General features: G+C 42.8%; 1 long non-coding RNA gene across 1 annotated transcript; it reads right to left on the bottom strand.

Moving 5' to 3' along the window:
- Positions 1-1,569: 1,569 nt before the first annotated feature.
- On the bottom strand, positions 1,570-11,062 carry LOC115608426. Its single transcript, XR_003991540.1, has 3 exons — positions 10,867-11,062; positions 10,339-10,388; positions 1,570-3,011 (listed from the first exon to the last, which is right to left on the bottom strand). It is a non-coding gene; the product is annotated as an uncharacterized LOC115608426 (long non-coding RNA).
- Between the last annotated feature and the right edge of the window lie 6,559 nt (positions 11,063-17,621).

The following is a 17,621-nucleotide window of genomic DNA, read 5'->3' as shown; positions in this document are numbered from 1 at the left end:
AAGTATACGTCCAGCTGGAAACAGAATGAGCTACACAGGGCACTATGTTCAGCCTCTGAATACACACCAGAAACTAAACAAAGAAATGCTTAAGATATACAGCATTGACTCAGAACAAAACCAGCAATAGTAGTTGAATCATGTTGTAATAACCTTATTGATATACTTTACCTCCTACATTCTTCCAGGGAACTTCTTCAGGTGACACTTTGTTTAATAAAGCAAAATACTCCTATATGTAACCTTTAGAATCTCCCTTAAAGTCTTGAGTGATGTATTTTCATCGTTGAAATTTATAGTAATATCAGCATCAGTAATTTATGTGTTTTAATTTAAAGCATCTGGTTTTAATTTATATAGTTCAAGGTATTTTCAGCAGTTGCCCATGAGTAAGCATTTGATCTTGATGCTATATTTTCAGTCTATATTTGATGACCATCTTTCCAATGTGTGGGTTTTCATTACAAGTTAAATCATTTCTGTCTCAAACCAAAAATAAGCTTTTCACAAAGAAAGTGAAACTGTTCTTAAATAACTAAAAAGACTATTCTGCATTTCAGTCAGGTTGGACAATGAAAACAGTCCTGTTCATTTCACATTTGATTTCGGATGTTCTCACCTTTGGGTTTTTTTATAGACTGATTCGGAGCTGCTGTGCTGGGTGATATTGAGACATAAGAAATCCCCTACGTAACAGAGAAGGTCTCCTATTAATTTCCAAATATCAAGCAGGCTCAGTGCTTCCAGTTTAAAGCAATGCTCTTCCTTTGTGGGACATCTGGCCTTGAGCAGCATTCTTAGCTTCCCTTGTGGTTTTAGGATGACTCATGGATTTTGATGGTTTTCTTGAAGATCCAGTTGTTAAAGTCCTGTAAATGCATTTGAATTTCATTCTATTTTAAAGAGAAGGGAATAGTTTTCTAGCTACTTAGCTGCAAAGAAGTCGTCAAGAATGCAAAGCTCAGAGGCTCAAACACAAGAAGACAATAAACGAAGGAAACCAACATTTTTTTGGTTTGAAAACCCCATAACTGAGGGGGGACTTTCTGAATACGTGGATGGGCAGTACTACAGATGTCTTGTGAAAAAAGTCACTAAGATGGTTCCCTAATAGAAATTCCTTAGTTTCAAACCGAAGTAGTTCAGCTTGGATTACTCCTAGCTGCTTTAATCTGCGGTCCTTGTCATGAGCTCTGTAGCAACAGGCTTTCCCAACAAAAAACAGTGTCAATGGGATGGTGGCAGTGTAAATGAGAAAGCTGGGTGGAAAGTTGGTTCAAACAGTGCATTTTGTACCTGGAGCCCCTTCTCTAGCAGAGAAAGGAGATATGGTGTAAGGTCTCTCCCGTTGCCCCGCAGCTGGGGATGCTCTTTCTACATATCAGTGCTTTGTTCTTTAGAAGAGGCTGGTTTTTTCTGCGATGATGTATGTGCGGGGTACTTAAACTAACAGCCTCTTGTTCCAGAAGTTCTTAAATGTATGAAGTCTGCCTGATGTATATTCTCTGTCAGTAAAAGAGGAGGCACGAAAGACCAGAATTATGAGAAGGTGACTAGATACACTTATCATTTAAAATGCATCATCCTTTTTTGCTCTTTAATGAATTCATTAATTACAAATTAGAATCACAGAATCCTAGAACAGTTTGGGTTGGAAGGGACCTTACAGCTCATCCAGTTCCAACCCCCTGCCATGGGCAGGGACACCTTCCACTAGAGCAGGTTTCTCCGAGCCCCATCTTTCTTATCTTGAACTCCTGTGTAATGTTGCAAAGCATTGTGCCTAAATTCACTCTTCATAACTTATGGTGGATATAAAGAAGAGATTCAATCAGGAATATTACTCTACCAGGACTCATTTCTCTGCAAATCATGATACCGCATGCTACATTTACCCGTGAATACAGCAGATTTCCAGAATTTGAAAAATTTTACATCAAGAGTAGGAGATCTCTCTCTAACTGCTCTACTTTTACTGAAATGAAGCAAATTAGTCTAATCAGAACCTTGGACTGCACTTTTGGTTACCAACCTTTTTGAAGTAAACCCCCATGATTTCTGGTTTTAAGAAGTCTTGGTTTCCTGCCCGGAAGCTGGCCATGCTGGGAAGCCTCACTGAAGTCTTTTATTTTTTTAGCATATTTACTAGTACCTGAATGTAATAATAGAAAATTTTTATCCTGTGAACACAACTCTTAGACTTCTGGAGCTCCAAAAAGGAATGTCCTGCTTCTCTGAAAGGGCAAACTATGTCTCTTTAGAAAGTAATCCAAAATAATTTGCCTTTGGGTATAAGATCAATAGGAGTGTTGGAAGGTCTCAGACCATAGCCTTGCAGTAAGCCGGTTTAATCAGAGTCATGGTAGCAATTTTATTTGAAGTTTAAATTAATCTCTCTAAAAGAAAAAAAAAAATTACAAGCCCAAATCTTAATTAAATGCTATATTTTATATTCTGTGAATAATATTGTTTAAGAAACATTTAATAATTGTATTTTCTTGTTTAGGATTAGCTGTTTAAAGACAAAAGACTCTAGGCTCCAATTAACTCCTGCCAAAAATTAATTTAAGTAGCCTAATTGACAACTTGCTTTAAGCTACATAAAATCTTGGCATAAAACTTATTGTCAGGGGAAAAATATTCCTAATTTATTACTTTATTATAAATGAAACTATTGACCAAAGTGCACTTGCTCTACTGCAGCTGTTATGTAAAACAACAGTATGTAGATGATGACGATAATGAGTCCTTGTCCTTACGTGTAAATACAAGTCGCTCTAAAATTGTGCCGGTTGTTAATGACTGTTGGTGTCACCAGGGTAGAGAATAGCTGTGGCAGAGGCAGGAATCTTGTTTTCAGGCAGCACTACTGGATCCTAGCCCTTTCTCTGCGACGCCTCCCCTGTCGTGCAGTACTCATGGCGTTGAAATCGGGCTCCTGATGGGCTTCAGACAAAGCCTGCGAGCCCATTCTGCTCACCGTGAAAGCCGAGCCCGACTGCCTTCCACCGCTATGCAAAAGAGAAATGTAAACTGTTCCACATGTGGGAGCAGAATGTGATCGCTGTGGGGAGAAGGTAGCAAGGCTATTAAATGTAAAACCAGGGCTGAACAATCAAAATACTTGTCTGCGAGTGTGCGAGATACTCGGATATCTGTGAACAGGGAGAGAAAATTAAAAGCTGTAAGTACATACTGTAAAGCTCTTTAGTTTCTTGTTTATGGTCGCAACGGGCCAACTTTCAAAGCCACTTCTTGAAACGTTGCCCGTGGTTTTCCACCTGCAACTAGTTAGACACAGAAGTCCTGTATTTTCTGCACTGGCACAGCTAATTTGCATCCCTGAATACCCGGCTGATTTACAGAGCATTAGGGCCTGTGTGGGGCATGGCTCCCCTGCCTGACCCCTGGTGTGTGCTGTGCCGGAGAGGCAGCTCTTTTCATAACACCCATACCCACACTGTGTGTTGGTGCTGTACCTTCTGCATTTGGCTTTTCCACTTGCTGCTTCTTGCCATCCATCCATCTTGACCCAATGCAACATGAGCCCATTTACTTACTGCACGTTAGCCATTACACTGTGCATCTTTCCTCTTACGGCTGCAAGAAATGATTGCATCAGGAAGGTAACTTACTGGCATGCAGCTTTTCCAATGAGCTTCTTTGAAGGCTAAAAAGTTTGCATGGAAAATATAGTATCTTGGCTCAATTTTCATTGTCTAGGCACATTTCATTTCAGAAAATCACAAGCTACCAACACAACCATGTCATTGCAATTTTTCAAGCATTTTCTTTTTGTGTGTGTGTGTTTTATATCTTGGTGAAGTCACATCCCCCCCAGGCTATTGGAACAAAGCTCAGCTGAGAGCTGAATGTACCAAACAAGAGGAAATTACAAAGGAAAAGTTAATGTCTAAAACCATTAGTGTGGGCACTTCTCCCACAGCCTCTGTGAACCCTGGAGCAGCAACCTAAGTTCATTCCAAGAGCACGCTAGCTCGGATTGATGTACAGTGTCCATTCTGGCTGAGAACCTGTGAAAGCAAAACCCTCGCAACCAACAGCATAGCATCCATAAAGCCTAAGAGATGCTTTTGAAAAGCTCCCAGGGCACTGTGACCCTTCACACCCCTCCTCCACTGAACAAACTGTTTAAAGGCCGAGATGTGCTGCAGAGATAAACCAGCACTAAAGAATTTACAGCAGGTGCTATTTGAAGAGACTTCGAACAATGCAGAATTACCTGTGCCCATTTAAGTCCATTAATCTTCTCTTGTAAAAATAGCAATAAACAGTGATTTAGAAGCAGGGAGGAGCAAAGCTGGAAGCCCTGAGGTTAATAGACAGAAAGATCAGTGCTTATGGTTAATTTTCTTTCTGTCTGTGCAACAAGTGACTGAACTGCTGAAAAATGTAACTGCAAGTACAGCTTAGAAAATACCAAATTACAACTGTTGTAGCTGCTATTATTTAGCAGATATATGACAGGCCTTCAACCAGGTTGTACTAGGTGTTGTATAAATACACAAGTAATAGCATCCAGTGCACGGAAAGAGTTTACAAACTGCAAAGGTACCCCCTAATAGATAGATGGGCTTGCACTGAATGCCCAGGGAAGGCACCACAATCGAGAGGTGTCCTAAACCACAGCAATTGCCTGAAATTGGAAGGTAAGCAACAGCGGTTAATCACAATAATTACCACCTGCTCAGCCATTATCTCAGCTGCGGCTGCTGATGTGCCCACAGCATGTACCCTCAGCCTCAGAACAAAGTCTTATTATGATGGATAGGCTCTGGTTTTGAAACTAATAAAAAACGAGACCTGACCAGAGATGACTGGAGCCAAGGGGGATTCTTTTCCACTGGAACAAGCCCTGTGGCACCAGGAACCCATCAAGAAAAGGTGATTTACGTGAATACAGCCATAGAATATTTTCTTCCCGAATGAAAACAAATGAGCTGGCAAGGTATTCGTTTAAAATACTTGGCTTGTTAATGAGCGGTATGTATTCTAAAGGCTGCTTCTGTAAGGACTTTCTGCCTTTGCTGTGCAGGTGGCTTGTGTCTGCCCTGACCTGGTATGGGGGTACCTCCCGCAGGGGCTCCTGGACCCATCATGTGCTGAGCAGAGGATGCGCTTGCTCCCTTGGAAGCAAAGATGATTGTGACTCTAGTATGGCTGCTGAAACTGTATTAGGTGTTACTACTCTTCAGCAAGTTAACATGAATTAAAAATGCCCTTTTCTTCTGCATTAAAAAAAATGAATTTATGAAATAATTATTGAAACTATTTTGATCTTGGATTTCTCAGGGCTTTCTTAATTGCTTTAAAACAACTTATCTGAAAACCATTATTTCATCACTCATTTAAAAACGCAACAGAAATATTTGTCTTTTTTAAACCTAGCAAGCTCAAAATAATTCTGACAACACTTTTTCTTCAGTTTTTAAAAAGCATCATATTTCTGGTTTTGATTGCAAAGTTGTAACCCTTTTTTTTTTGAATGAGGGAATCATTTCAACAATAAATTATGAAAATAGATTAAAATCTGAGGAAGGAAGGAACTAGCATTATATAAAATTATATAAACTAGCATTATATAAAAAATGTAAGATAATAAATACAGTTCCTAGAGTGAAGCAGATGACTAAATACCGATATAGTCAATTTAAACTTTAGCTAGTGGAAATATTTCCTTTACAAATTATGCTCTTTTCTTCCTCCCTCTCCTCTCCCTGTGTGCCGAGTATCCTTTATTTTTGGACACCAGGCAACGCAATGGAAAGAAAGCGAGACCTGAGCATCCAGGCAGAAAACCAGGCCTTGTACCAGAGCCAGGAGGAGGCCGGGATTCCCGCACTGCACAATGCCGCAGCATCAGCGTGTAATGAACCCCAAGTGGCTGCCTTTCACATCTCAAGAGCTGAAACCGGCTGGATGCTGAACACCGCTGCTCCCAGCTCCAGCCTTCAAGTGACTCTTCTGCCCAACAATAACACTGAGAAAGGCACAAAGCCCACAGCTTCTGCCTGGCGCTTTTGGATGCAAACTGGCCAAATATGTTCGGGTCAGCAGGACCACAATGCTCTTTGTTGGCAACTTAAATACAGTCAATAAGTGGGAGCTGGCAAGGACAGTAATATTCAACAAACAGCATTTTCAGAAGGTGCAGGGGAAGCGCAAATCTTCAATCCGGGTAAGGTTTGCAACAGAGCAAACAGTAATTCTGGAAATGGAGAGGCCTCCGTCTGTATGGCACAGGTTATTTTGCAACTTTGCTTGTGACTTACCTGAAAAGAATTCTTCTCCCCTGGTTCCTGATAAGGAACTTGCCCCTTCAAATTCCCCACACAGCGCAACGAGCCGGGACACTCCCCCAGTTTCCTACACTTAAGCTTTCATCTGTGAAAAATCCTCTTTATTAAAGGCAAACTGCGGTATAATTGAGCTAAATCTCCGGCCTCCGTTGGAGGTAGCAGTGCCACGCACAGTTCATTGCAATGCCTGCTGTCCAAGGGATTTTTATGAGATCATATTTCACAAGGAAATAAATTTCCTCCTCCGGTCTGATGCAATCAGTTCACCGAGTGGTAAGTAGCTATGGATACCTCGTGTGTTGGTTCACAAAGTGTTTGTGGATATTCTAGGGTGAAAGTTGCCAGAGATAAGATCTTAATCACTGAAATCTGGAGAGCGATTGAGAAAATGGCCCCATAAGGATGTCAGGGCAGGTTCCCTGGAGGAAGCCCAGGAACCCCCTGCAGACACTCAGCACTAGCAGGACCCACAGGAAACTATTTATCAAATAGCCCATCTCAACAGAGCCCTGCTTCGATGACAGCTCACAAATGACAGTCTTCTCTCTGCTGGCAAGTCCCAAGGCACTCACTTGAATTGGTTCATCCCTAAATTGTAAAATCGTTTGGTATAAGTACATCCATTTCGCTTCTCTTTCAAGAAGCAAAGAAAGATAATATCTTCCCAAATAGGTATTCTCACCTCTCTACCTACACAAATTCTCATGGGAAACAATAGATGGGCACTGCCTTGTGCTGTAAAAATCAGAGAACTGAGTTTTCAGGGAGCTGCTTTTGGAAAGGCATTTCGGTAACATGCTCTAGGGATGGCACAGGCAATCCATAGGATCCATAGGCACTCTCTGATCCATGGAAGGGCTGTTGTGTGCCCTATGGAGGCATTAACACCTCCTAGCAGCCACGACAGCACCTGTTGTACCACCATAAAAATCTGACAATTCTCCATGACCAGTAAGCAATGCAACAAGTGTGGTCTTTGAGTCACGTTCAGACCTGAAGCCAAACTAAAGAAGTTCAAAGAAATGTGAAGTCATGCTGGTTTCCATCAAAGCTTTTCCCTAAAAACTACTCATTTTCCCCAGACAAGAAGGCAGAGACAGCTGGATTGCCAGCAAGATTGCTAGCTTCTGGCAGCTCCCTCTTGAATAAATCCTGTGGATCTCTGCTCCGAGAGAAGCAGGAAACTCAAAACTTCAGACTGAAATTTGAATCTTGTTCTTGCCAAATTTGGATACATCTCTCCCAAAATAAGACAGGAGGCCTCCTAGAAATTCTAAGATGTGGACCAGAAACTGGGGAAACTCAAGGCCAGGTTGGACAAGGCTTTGAGCAACCTGCTCTAGTGGAAGGTGTCCCTGCCCGTGGCAGGGTGTTGGGACTGGATGAGCTTTAAGGTCCCTTCCAACCCAAACCATTCTGTGATTCTATGAATTCCACTGTGTTCTGCCCAAACCATGGACATCAACTCCTGCCCTATTGCAACGACCTGTGGAGAACCCTCCTTCCACCAACACACTGGAGAGCAGCTCTCAGCACCGTGTGAACTCCTCTTGGGAGTGGGCAATTTCCACACACTTGGATTTAGAAGAGATGTTTCACTGTCGGTTCCTGGAAGCAAAACAGGAGGTGTCAAACGTGTAACCCTTACCACTATACCCCATCTAGGCTCATCACACAGGCCAAGATTTTACCTCTCATTTTGATAATCACTCTTTCCTCACTTCTCAGTGGTTTTGCAGTAAAAAGATTGGTGTAAAAATCACCTCCATGGGATTTATGCTGCTTCTTTTTCATTAGGCACTTGCTATTTAGTGCTTCCTTAATGTGAGATTGTGAAATACCTAAAACAAAGCCTGATCTGGCAAGATAACAAACACCTGAATTGCTACTGAGATTGGTGGTAATTGCGTGTTAACGCACACATCATGAACCAAAAACGCGTGGATCAGAAAGGAACTCAGGGTTGGGTTCAGAAAGTGATGAAATGGGAAGCTATCTCAAGCGTTTTGATATGACATCCAAAGGATTTACCCAGGTCAGAGCAACCTGATGAATTCACATGAAAGTGAATCTCCTTGGAAGCTTTCCTTCATCCTAGAGAAAGCACAAGGGATCAAAAAAGGAGTTCTTCACACGGGCACTGTTCTACTCAGCTCATGCAAACCTTTAAGTGCACAGGACAGAAAAAGAGGGTGATGGGATAAGCGTTAGGAAATAATATCCTCTTCCATGTACATCCATCATCTTTCCATACACAAACATGCTCATTTAAATTCACCTGCAATGCAATTTGAAAAACAGGGGTTTTTAGAACACGGCACAGGACACAAACTCCTGAAAACTGTATTTTGTTTAAAAGGATGCAGGTTCATCCTCCAATGCATATATTTTTTGCAGGGTTTTTTTCACCTTTTTTAGTACTAGGTCCTTCCTAGGACCTAAAATACAGATTAATTAAAAAATCTAAATTAAAAATCACTTGGGAAATCGACAAAGTTCAAGGGATTTTTAGTCATTCTCCTGGTGTCTACCTGAATTTGCTTTAAAATATTGCTTTTACAAGGTGCCGAGGCTACAGGAGTGATCTGATGCTTCATTCGGACATTCTGCCCCTGACAATTTGATACATGATTTGCACATCTTTTGCAGCTAATATCAGCTTCTCAATAGAAATGTTTTATTTTCTACTATTGCCCCCATTCTGTCAAGGATGCCTTTGTAAGATTTTTAGGTAAGAGAAAACTTGATCTGGACCAGGCTTTTGGTTTTGTTGATTTACCTTTGTTTTCTGATTTACTTTCACACCACCACCCAACATGCTAATACATAGTTCACTGCCAGCAGAGCTCTACATTACATCAGGTTTTTAAAAATCCTGAGAAAGTGGGCATAGTGCCTTACTCTACGGTGTAAGGAATGTGGTGATAGTACCGTAGCAGGCCCAGCTGCACCATTCCATCCTGGAGCTTCAGAACACATTTTTTCCCTAGTCAATGCTCAGGTCACTTTCTGGCTCAGAGTGGGAAAAAGCCCCAGTACAACTCACTGACTGGGCACAAACTACTTCCATTTCTTTTCCAGGCTGGAGGAGCTCAGAAACCCACTGTCTTTGCCTGTAGGAGTCTGACACACCATACACCAAGCAGCCAACATAAAGCCAACAAGGTTTTTGCTTCAGTGGACGGACTCGGCACTTAGAGAAAAATGATTGTAAAGCCAAGCTCTGTGTATGTTGATCCCACTGAAAGGCCTTCGCTGCTAATCTCAATAGCCCTAATTTCTTTAGACATTCCAGGAGGATTTTGCATCTTAGTCTAGACACACTTCATCCCTCTGTTTTGAGAGAGAAAGCCTTTTGAAACTGCCAGAGCTCCTTTGTTTTCCTGCTCTGAAGGGCTTTGGTGCCTGTGAACAAAATAGGATAGGCTAGGATGAAGATAGAGTCTTCAAAGCTTACTGTTTCCCCATACATTTTTCAAGGTACAGGCTGTATATCTGGAGTTCCCAGTCTCTTTCTGCTTCTTGTTTCTTAAAGTTCCCTATTAAAGTCCCTAAAAGCATGTGATCCGGAGTTCTAGTTCTACCTCTGACATACTGAGAAAGTTTTCTCTCTTTCAGCTTCCTACAAATATTCTTTTTATTAGGCAAATTCATCATCTAACATTTATACAGTGTTTAAAGCCAGAGTCAGGACTAAAAAAGCATAATCACATCTGTTTCCGTCTCCCTGTATGAAGTCTCCTATTCAAGAATGAATCTTGTAGGGTATAAATACCTTCTGCTGGGATTTCTGAGTATTTCTGACATCAAAAAGAATGAGACCTGATTATTATTTATATTTTTTTGATCACACAAGTGCTCACACATGGAAGACAAACAGTGCTTTTAAAGGCAGAGTTAAGTAAGCTGTTGCCCGTTGGGGCTGGTCCCATCATTGCACTGTGGCTCATTCTGCAATAAGTAAGTCAGCAGCATCTTAGGCGCAACAGCAATGCAAAGTGCTTTATTATTTTCTTACCTTTCTGTAGAGTCCTCCTGAAAAATGTCACAAAGTGTGACTCATCACATCTGCATGAAGTTATGAAAAAAGTAAGCCTTGTTAACCTGCTGTTTGAAAACCAGAACACTTTTATCAGTTCATATAATTGCTAACCCCTTATTCACTGTTCAACACTGAAGGGTTCTTTGCCTCCTAAGATCCCACTAATTGCTGACAGATTTGATTTCTCTGTGACAGCAGGAGTCCTGTTTCTGGCCTTTACATCAAGTAATTGCTTTATTTTTCTCCCTCTGCTCTGAAAAACGGAATTCCCTTCTCCCCTGCTTGAACCTCTGTAATGACTTCTTTCTATGTTATTAAATCCTTGCCATTTAAATCACATTTAGAGATGTTTTGAATAACTGATTCCAATTACTAAGGCTCTTACTAAGGAGCAGCTGAAAACGCAAGTCATTACTTGCCCATACACAAGCAGCTACACCTTGCAGCAAAGTCTCTGGTGGACTGTATTTTATTTCTACTCAGTAAGGTGCAATTTATACTCACAGGAGGCGGGCGTTCAACAAATATACAGCTGCTGGAGCCCTCGTAACTTGTCACTTGTGCAAAATAGAGATCTGATTTTTATATTTATTTTATAAATAGTGCAATTCCTTAAAGAAATCGTCTGGTCCTTCCTGTAGTGGCTTGGGAAGCCTGCTTGGAACAACAGCAGAGATGAGCAGTTGACCGAGGAATGACCCACGTAAGGTTACTATCCTGAGGTCTAATAAAAAAGCATAGCAGGGTAAAAGGAAACATGACTACAGGTCGTGCATTCCTCTCGTGAAGTATGACCAACTTCTGTTGTTCTCAGTGTTGTTCTTTGTACAGGTCACGATTCCTTGAACATACTAAGAACTTCCCGGCAATAACAGTTTAGTTCAGTTATTAATCATACTTGTAATCATTAGTGCCTTTGTAGGGAAAAAAATATGTGCCAGGAGATGATGATTTGACAAATTACTGCAGGGGCTCATATAATAGCTTTGCTGATACAATCAACATGGAGCTATTATAAAAAAATATAATAATATGAAGCAACTTCCAAACTGTTTATGAAAAACACTTCCCTGTCAAGGAAAGGGGGCTGACATTTAAATAGCTAGTATGCAGTTGTCTTCACCGGTGTAAGCTCAGTTCCTTTTCATCTACAGTTACAACCGTGGCATGTGTAAACAGCTAATAAATGAAGATAACTCATAATAATTGAGGAATTTGCAGTCGTCTCTAATTCATGGGCTTGTTGGGACCGTGATTGCTGCAAACTGAATCTGTCCTGGAGGCCATTGCTGGATGTAGTGGGAGTCTGTGTGCAGCTCCCAGCTTCTGTTGGTGCAGCCTGAACTGGTACCTTGGAATTCGTACAAGAAATAAATAATCCCTTCTGTATTTGTATATTAACTTTCTGGTACTTCCTTCAGCCTAGCCCTGGTAATTAGCCCTGCTAATATACACAAAGGCCCTAGTTTACTTTTGACCAACAGAGTAAAACTATCACCAAGTGGAATAAAGGTATGCTGATAAAAGCACAGCCTGACCACTAAACTTGCATCAGCGGTCAGGACTTCTGCCAGCACAGCTAAGCCGTAACAAGGATCTCTCCTTTTTCCAGCCCTAACAACACAGAAACAGGCATAAGTCCTTAGTTTTTAGACCCTAAGGCTGCGTATGGTCTGTGCTACAAAATTTACTTCTCAATATGGAATGATTGTTTTCATGCAACACTATTTTGCTGAATAAGTAGATGCATTCATGCCGTAATACTTTTATTGTATTTGTTCTGGAAAGTTATTTTGTATAGCGCAAGGTGTTCCTATATTTTGGTTGGAAGTACACTGTACTTCTTCATATTGCCTAAAAGTGTGAGCAGACCAGTATCTGTACATCCTGTGGGCATTGCTCTATTTTCATGTACAGACAGATAACTATTCACTAAGGCCCGACCTTACTGTTGCTGAAATAAATGAGCATTTTCCCATAGACTTCCTTAGGAAAAGATATGGATCCAGAACCAAGCTGCCAATACAAACATTGCCTCAGAAATACCACTTCATGCATATGAAATTATAGTTAATGAGCAAACTAAAGCAGGTGGGTTCATTTGGTATTCAGAGATAAGCTTCATAAATGTACATTAAAATAAAAGAAAAATGTTGATGACTGTAAGGGAGATGTTTTCATAGAATCACAGAACAGTTTGGGTTGGAAGGGACCTTAGAGCTCCTCCAGTTCCAACCCCCTGCCACGGGCAGGAACACCTTCCACTAGAGCAGGTTGCTCCAAGCCCCTGTGTCCAACCTGGCCTTGAACACTGCCAGGGATGGGGCAGCCACAGCTTCTCTGGGCACCCTGTGCCAGCGCCTCAGCACCCTCACAGGGAAGAACTTCTGCCTAAGAGCTCATCTCAATCTCCCCTCTGGCAGGTTAAACGCATTCCCCCTTGCCGATCCCTACAAGCCCTTTTCCAAAGCCCCTCTCCAGGTTTCTTGTAGCTCCTTCAGGTATTGGAAGAGCCTTCTCCTCTCCAGGCTGAACCAGCCCAGCTCTCTCAGCCTATCTCCATAGCAGAGGTGCTCCAGCCTTTTGATCATCTTTGTGGCCTCCTCTGGACTTCTGTTCCTTTGTGTGGATGTTACTCACAACTTTCCCTTCCTATGCATAAAAATGAAAGAAGATTCAAAATACCTGCCGTTGTTTTTAAAAAACAGCCCAATATCAAGAAAAGGGATGGCTGTGATGCCAGTTTGTTGCTATGAGCACAGACCAATATGCCTTGCAAAGTGCGTGTGGTCAGTTGTCTGGAAGGCGTCAGCCATGGGCTAACAAAGGGACTCACCTGCACATACCAAGCACAGGCTGAGAAAGAAAAGCTGTCTCAGTGCTGAGCATCCTGCTTTTCATCTGTTTTAATAACCCCATTACTGGTTTTAATTAGAGATGCTTAAGAGAATAATCGCCAAGTTTTGATCTGCTCTTTCTAACGTGGTAGCGGCATCTGAAGGGGTCTTGTAGGATTCCTGAGTCAGCATTTCCAGAGGGCTGTTCATGCACTTTTTGTATACGTGGGAAATAGCAGAAGGGTAAAATTTTCCCACCCATCCTATGTGATGCCCTGGAAGTTGGCAGGCTGGAAACTAGCACCAGAGCTTGGCAGCAGCATTGTCATGCTGGTGTGAGGAGGGCCAAGCTCCCCGTTACTCCAGAGTGGAGCACTCCAGCTCAGGGCACTGGAATGAGTTACGTATACATGAAATAGAGATACCTGAAATTAGGCCCATAAGGGCAGGCTTTCCAAAATGTTTTAGAAAAGAGCAGCAACGTTATCAAAAGAACCAGGATGTCAAACTTCACTTTTGAAATTCTCCCCAGGAATCCCATCTATCTGCCTTTTTAGTCACTTTGAAGGTTGGTGATTAAATCCATACTTACAGTGTGATTCTCCCACACATGGGGAGCAATGGGAGCTTTGTCATCACCACTAATGGGGACAGGATTGCGAGGAATGAAATATGCAAGGAGTACGCAAGGGGGAAAACACAGCCTTGAAAATCATCAAATGAGGAGATCCATCGGAGTTTTTAATTTTTGTTCAAGCTTTAATTACTGAAAATGATAGAAACACTTTGACATTTTTAAAACAGTGAAGTTTAAAAATGTCTGGGGTTGGTTGGTTGTTTCTGTTGGGAATGACTTACAATAACCAAGAGATATAAATCAATCCATGGTTTTGCTTTTCTTTTCTTCCGCAGCCGCAGCTTAAACAACCAAACAGCAGGGCAGCTTCTCCACAGCTTGAATCCACACTGAGTGCTCTGGCAGGACCGGCACAGGGCAGGCACCGTGCTGCTCAGCCCATGGCATGTACCAGCACCAGGAGAAGCTGAGCCATAGTGGAGCTGGCTCCCATCGTGCCTGGATGCCCTCCTGGTTAGGGGGCCCACAGATCCTCTTTGTTATCTTCCTGGCACCTTTGCCCCCCTTGATTTAAAAAGAAGCAGTGCTGGAAGTTGAAGGATAGCCCAGATTTTGTGATTATTTGGGGTGAAATTCTTACTTCAGTTTAACAGCTCCATAGGGCTTGGTTGAGAAATGTATCAGGTTGTGCACCCAAATCTTCTTCCACTTCCGTATCTCTCTGCACCTTCCCTGTCCCTCTTCCCCTTGCCCATATAGGCATCAGATTTTGACCTGCTTCTTTCTCATATTGGGGTGAGAGCCCACAGTGCCTTTTCTTTCCCCAGGGAAGGAAGCCCATGGAGCCATCCCCAAACCTAATCCAAGCAGCTGTCTTTGGTACCAGTGGTGGTGAAGCTGTGCTGGGTGGAAGGCTGGTATGAGCCAGCTCCTGAACGGACACTTACCTGGTGTCAGGGACAATATCCTCTAGGGTGCCACAGTTGTCTTGCCTCTACTGGTCACATGGACTGTCACAGTCTGTTTTCTCTCAAGCTCCTCAAAAAGGCTTTGCTCCAACTGCCTGGCACAGAGCACCGATGAGCTGTCAGGTGGTAAATATCCATGTCATTCTCTGAAGAACATTGAAGTGGATCAAATCCATGGGACCTGTCATTGGACTCTTCGTCCATCCCTTTGCTTTTAAAATGTTCCCTCCATCAACAAAGCAGCCAACAACCCCACTGGCCTTGTTAATGTGTGATAGATGAAACCATATCTCACAGAGCCCTGTGCTTATGCTGTTGTGCTGGAACAAGCAGCAGGAGGAACCCAAGGCAAGACCAACTCCTGGCTCTCTGGGCAGCTGAGCTTGTGGAGGAGGTTTCTGCTGTCATGTCTGCAGGAGATCAGCCTGCCCGCTTTCTCCCTTAGTGTTTCAGTTTTCTGTTTGTAAAATTCAAATAGTAGCTCTTCTGTGTCTCACAGGCATACTGTGAGGATAAATGTATTAGAGATGTGCAATAGTCAGAGTCCACATCAGGGCAAAAAATCTTAGGGAAGATAAATACACCTGTAGACACCAAGTAATCTCTTTCTTTGATGCTTTAATGCTTTTATGGTCAATAAAGAAACCTTGACTTTTACAAAGGCTGTCTGGCAGTTCTAATATTAGCATCCTCATCACAGCTACTCTTCATTGGCCGTGTCTGTTTGTATCTCTCAGTGATGCTGATGTTGTTGGTAACATTTTCATGTACAATAAACCAAAATGCACACCTACTTTGTGCAAACCACAGTTCAGCCATTTGAGAATGCAAACAGAGGAAGATGACACTAACATTTCTATTTTAAATGAAAAGATGTGGAAGCTGTTTCTTCATAGGAAGTGATTGAGGGGAAAGCAGTAATTGGGTAAAGGAGTAAACATTTAGTAGAAATAACGGTGGCTATTTCATAGAATCATAGAATCACAGGATGGTTTGTGTTGGAAGGGACCTTAAAGCTCATCCAGTTCCAGCCGCCTGCCATGGGCAGGGACACCTTCCACTAGAGCAGGTTGCTCCAAGCCCCTGTGTCCAACCTGGCCTTGAACACTGCCAGGGATGGGGCAGCCACAGCTTCTCTGGGCACCCTGTGCCAGTGCCTCAGCACCCTCACAGGGAAGAACTTCTGCCTCAGAGCTCATTTCAATCTCCCCTCTGGCAGGTTAAAGCCATTCCCCTTGTCCTCTCCCTACAGGCCCTTGTCCAAAGCCCATCTGAAGGTTTCCTGTAGCCCCTTGAGGCACTGGAGCTGCTCTAAGGTCTCCCCTTCAGGAGCCTTCTCTTCTCCAGGCTGAACCAGCCCAGCTCTCTCAGCCTGGCTCCAGAACAGAGCTGCTCCAGCCCTTGCAGCATCTTCATGGCCTCCTCTGGACTCACTCGGGCAGATCTGTGTCCTTCTTCTGTTGGGGGCCCCAGAGCTGAACAAAGGACTTGCATTTCCCTTGTCTTTGGTTCAACTGAGCTAAGAGCCTCTTCCAGTAAATATAATGAAAGCCTTTTGCGGATGAGACCGAGCCACTGGAGACCCTGTGCTGGGTGGCCGCAGCCCTGGCACCACAAGGCAGCACCCAGAAGCTGCTCTCGTGCACTGGAAGGGTTGCACAGCCTTAACGTGGCCATATGCATCTATACTGGAGCACGAGTGCTTGTGCAATCAATCACCCGCACCAGGGACGAAGTTAAGCTGCATGTGCAACTTTACTGTTCTCCTGTCTGGCTTGTGGAGTCTTACCCATGCAATCACCGCTGCCTCAAAGGAGGGTTTGTGTGGGGTTTTTTTTCTTTCCTGGAACATTTGACTAAATCACATTTGCAGATATTTCAAATGTTTCATTCACGTGACACCTGAGCTTTATTTACTTTTGAAATAAGTCATCTCATTAACAGAATTCATTATCCATTATTACTGTCATGTCATTCTCCTAATAAAAGGAATGACTGTAGAAGCATTCAGTGGCTTAGCTGGTAGCATAGTGAGCTATTATGCTGCAAACCTGCATTCATGCTGTACATTGGTATGCCAAGGCTGGCAGAGACTAGGAGCATCAATGAGGTAATAGTCTTAATCTCTGAGGGGAGGATTATGTTGTGCTGCACTGCAAATACCTCCTGCCGTTAGCAGGATAATACTTCAGATGGAGCTATAAATTGTTCAACAAATAAGGACAGGTGCTGGGAAGAGGGTGGAAAAAAACCCTGCAATGTTCCACCATTATCTCCAGATAAGAGGTGGAAAAACTGTTGTTCTCATTGCTAAACTATTATCATTCTTTCTCCACTTAATTTGCCAGCGTGGCATGGCCAGCCACTTGAAAGTGAAGTGCATTGATAGCAGTTGGGTTTCTTCTTCCCAGGAATGCTTTTTGCTTTTGCTGAATGAATGAATGCTGGTTGTAGATATGTGTGGCATGAAGTGATCACGGACAGGGTGCCCAAGCCACACTGTCCCACCTCCCTGAATAAGCTTTCTCCTCCACGGAGCGCTAGGGCACATCTGACTCTGGCTAGACTGTGCTTTTCACCATTTTCCTGCCTGGAAGAGCAGTTAGTTCATTACTGTCCATGACATTATGAAGTTTGCAACTGCTCCTTTTCATGTTTTATAGACCTGATGCTCTACGTTCACCTTGACTGCCCTGGGAGGACACAAGCCACCCAGTTGAAGCAGATGTACATATCTCTCTGTTTTGGTGGTTTGCTTCCTATCCCACAGCAGGTCCTAGCATGAGAAAGAGAGTTCTCATTTACCAGGGAGGGGGGAAATAAAAACAGTTGGCACACTTTCCAGAGCATCTTTTTCCATAGGATGTCAATGAATTT

This window comes from Strigops habroptila, chromosome 5 (genome assembly GCF_004027225.2).
Source record: "Strigops habroptila isolate Jane chromosome 5, bStrHab1.2.pri, whole genome shotgun sequence".
NCBI lineage: Eukaryota > Metazoa > Chordata > Aves > Psittaciformes > Psittacidae > Strigops > Strigops habroptila.
Note: the sequence above shows the minus strand (reverse complement) of the source record. Positions and strands in the feature narration are given on the sequence as shown.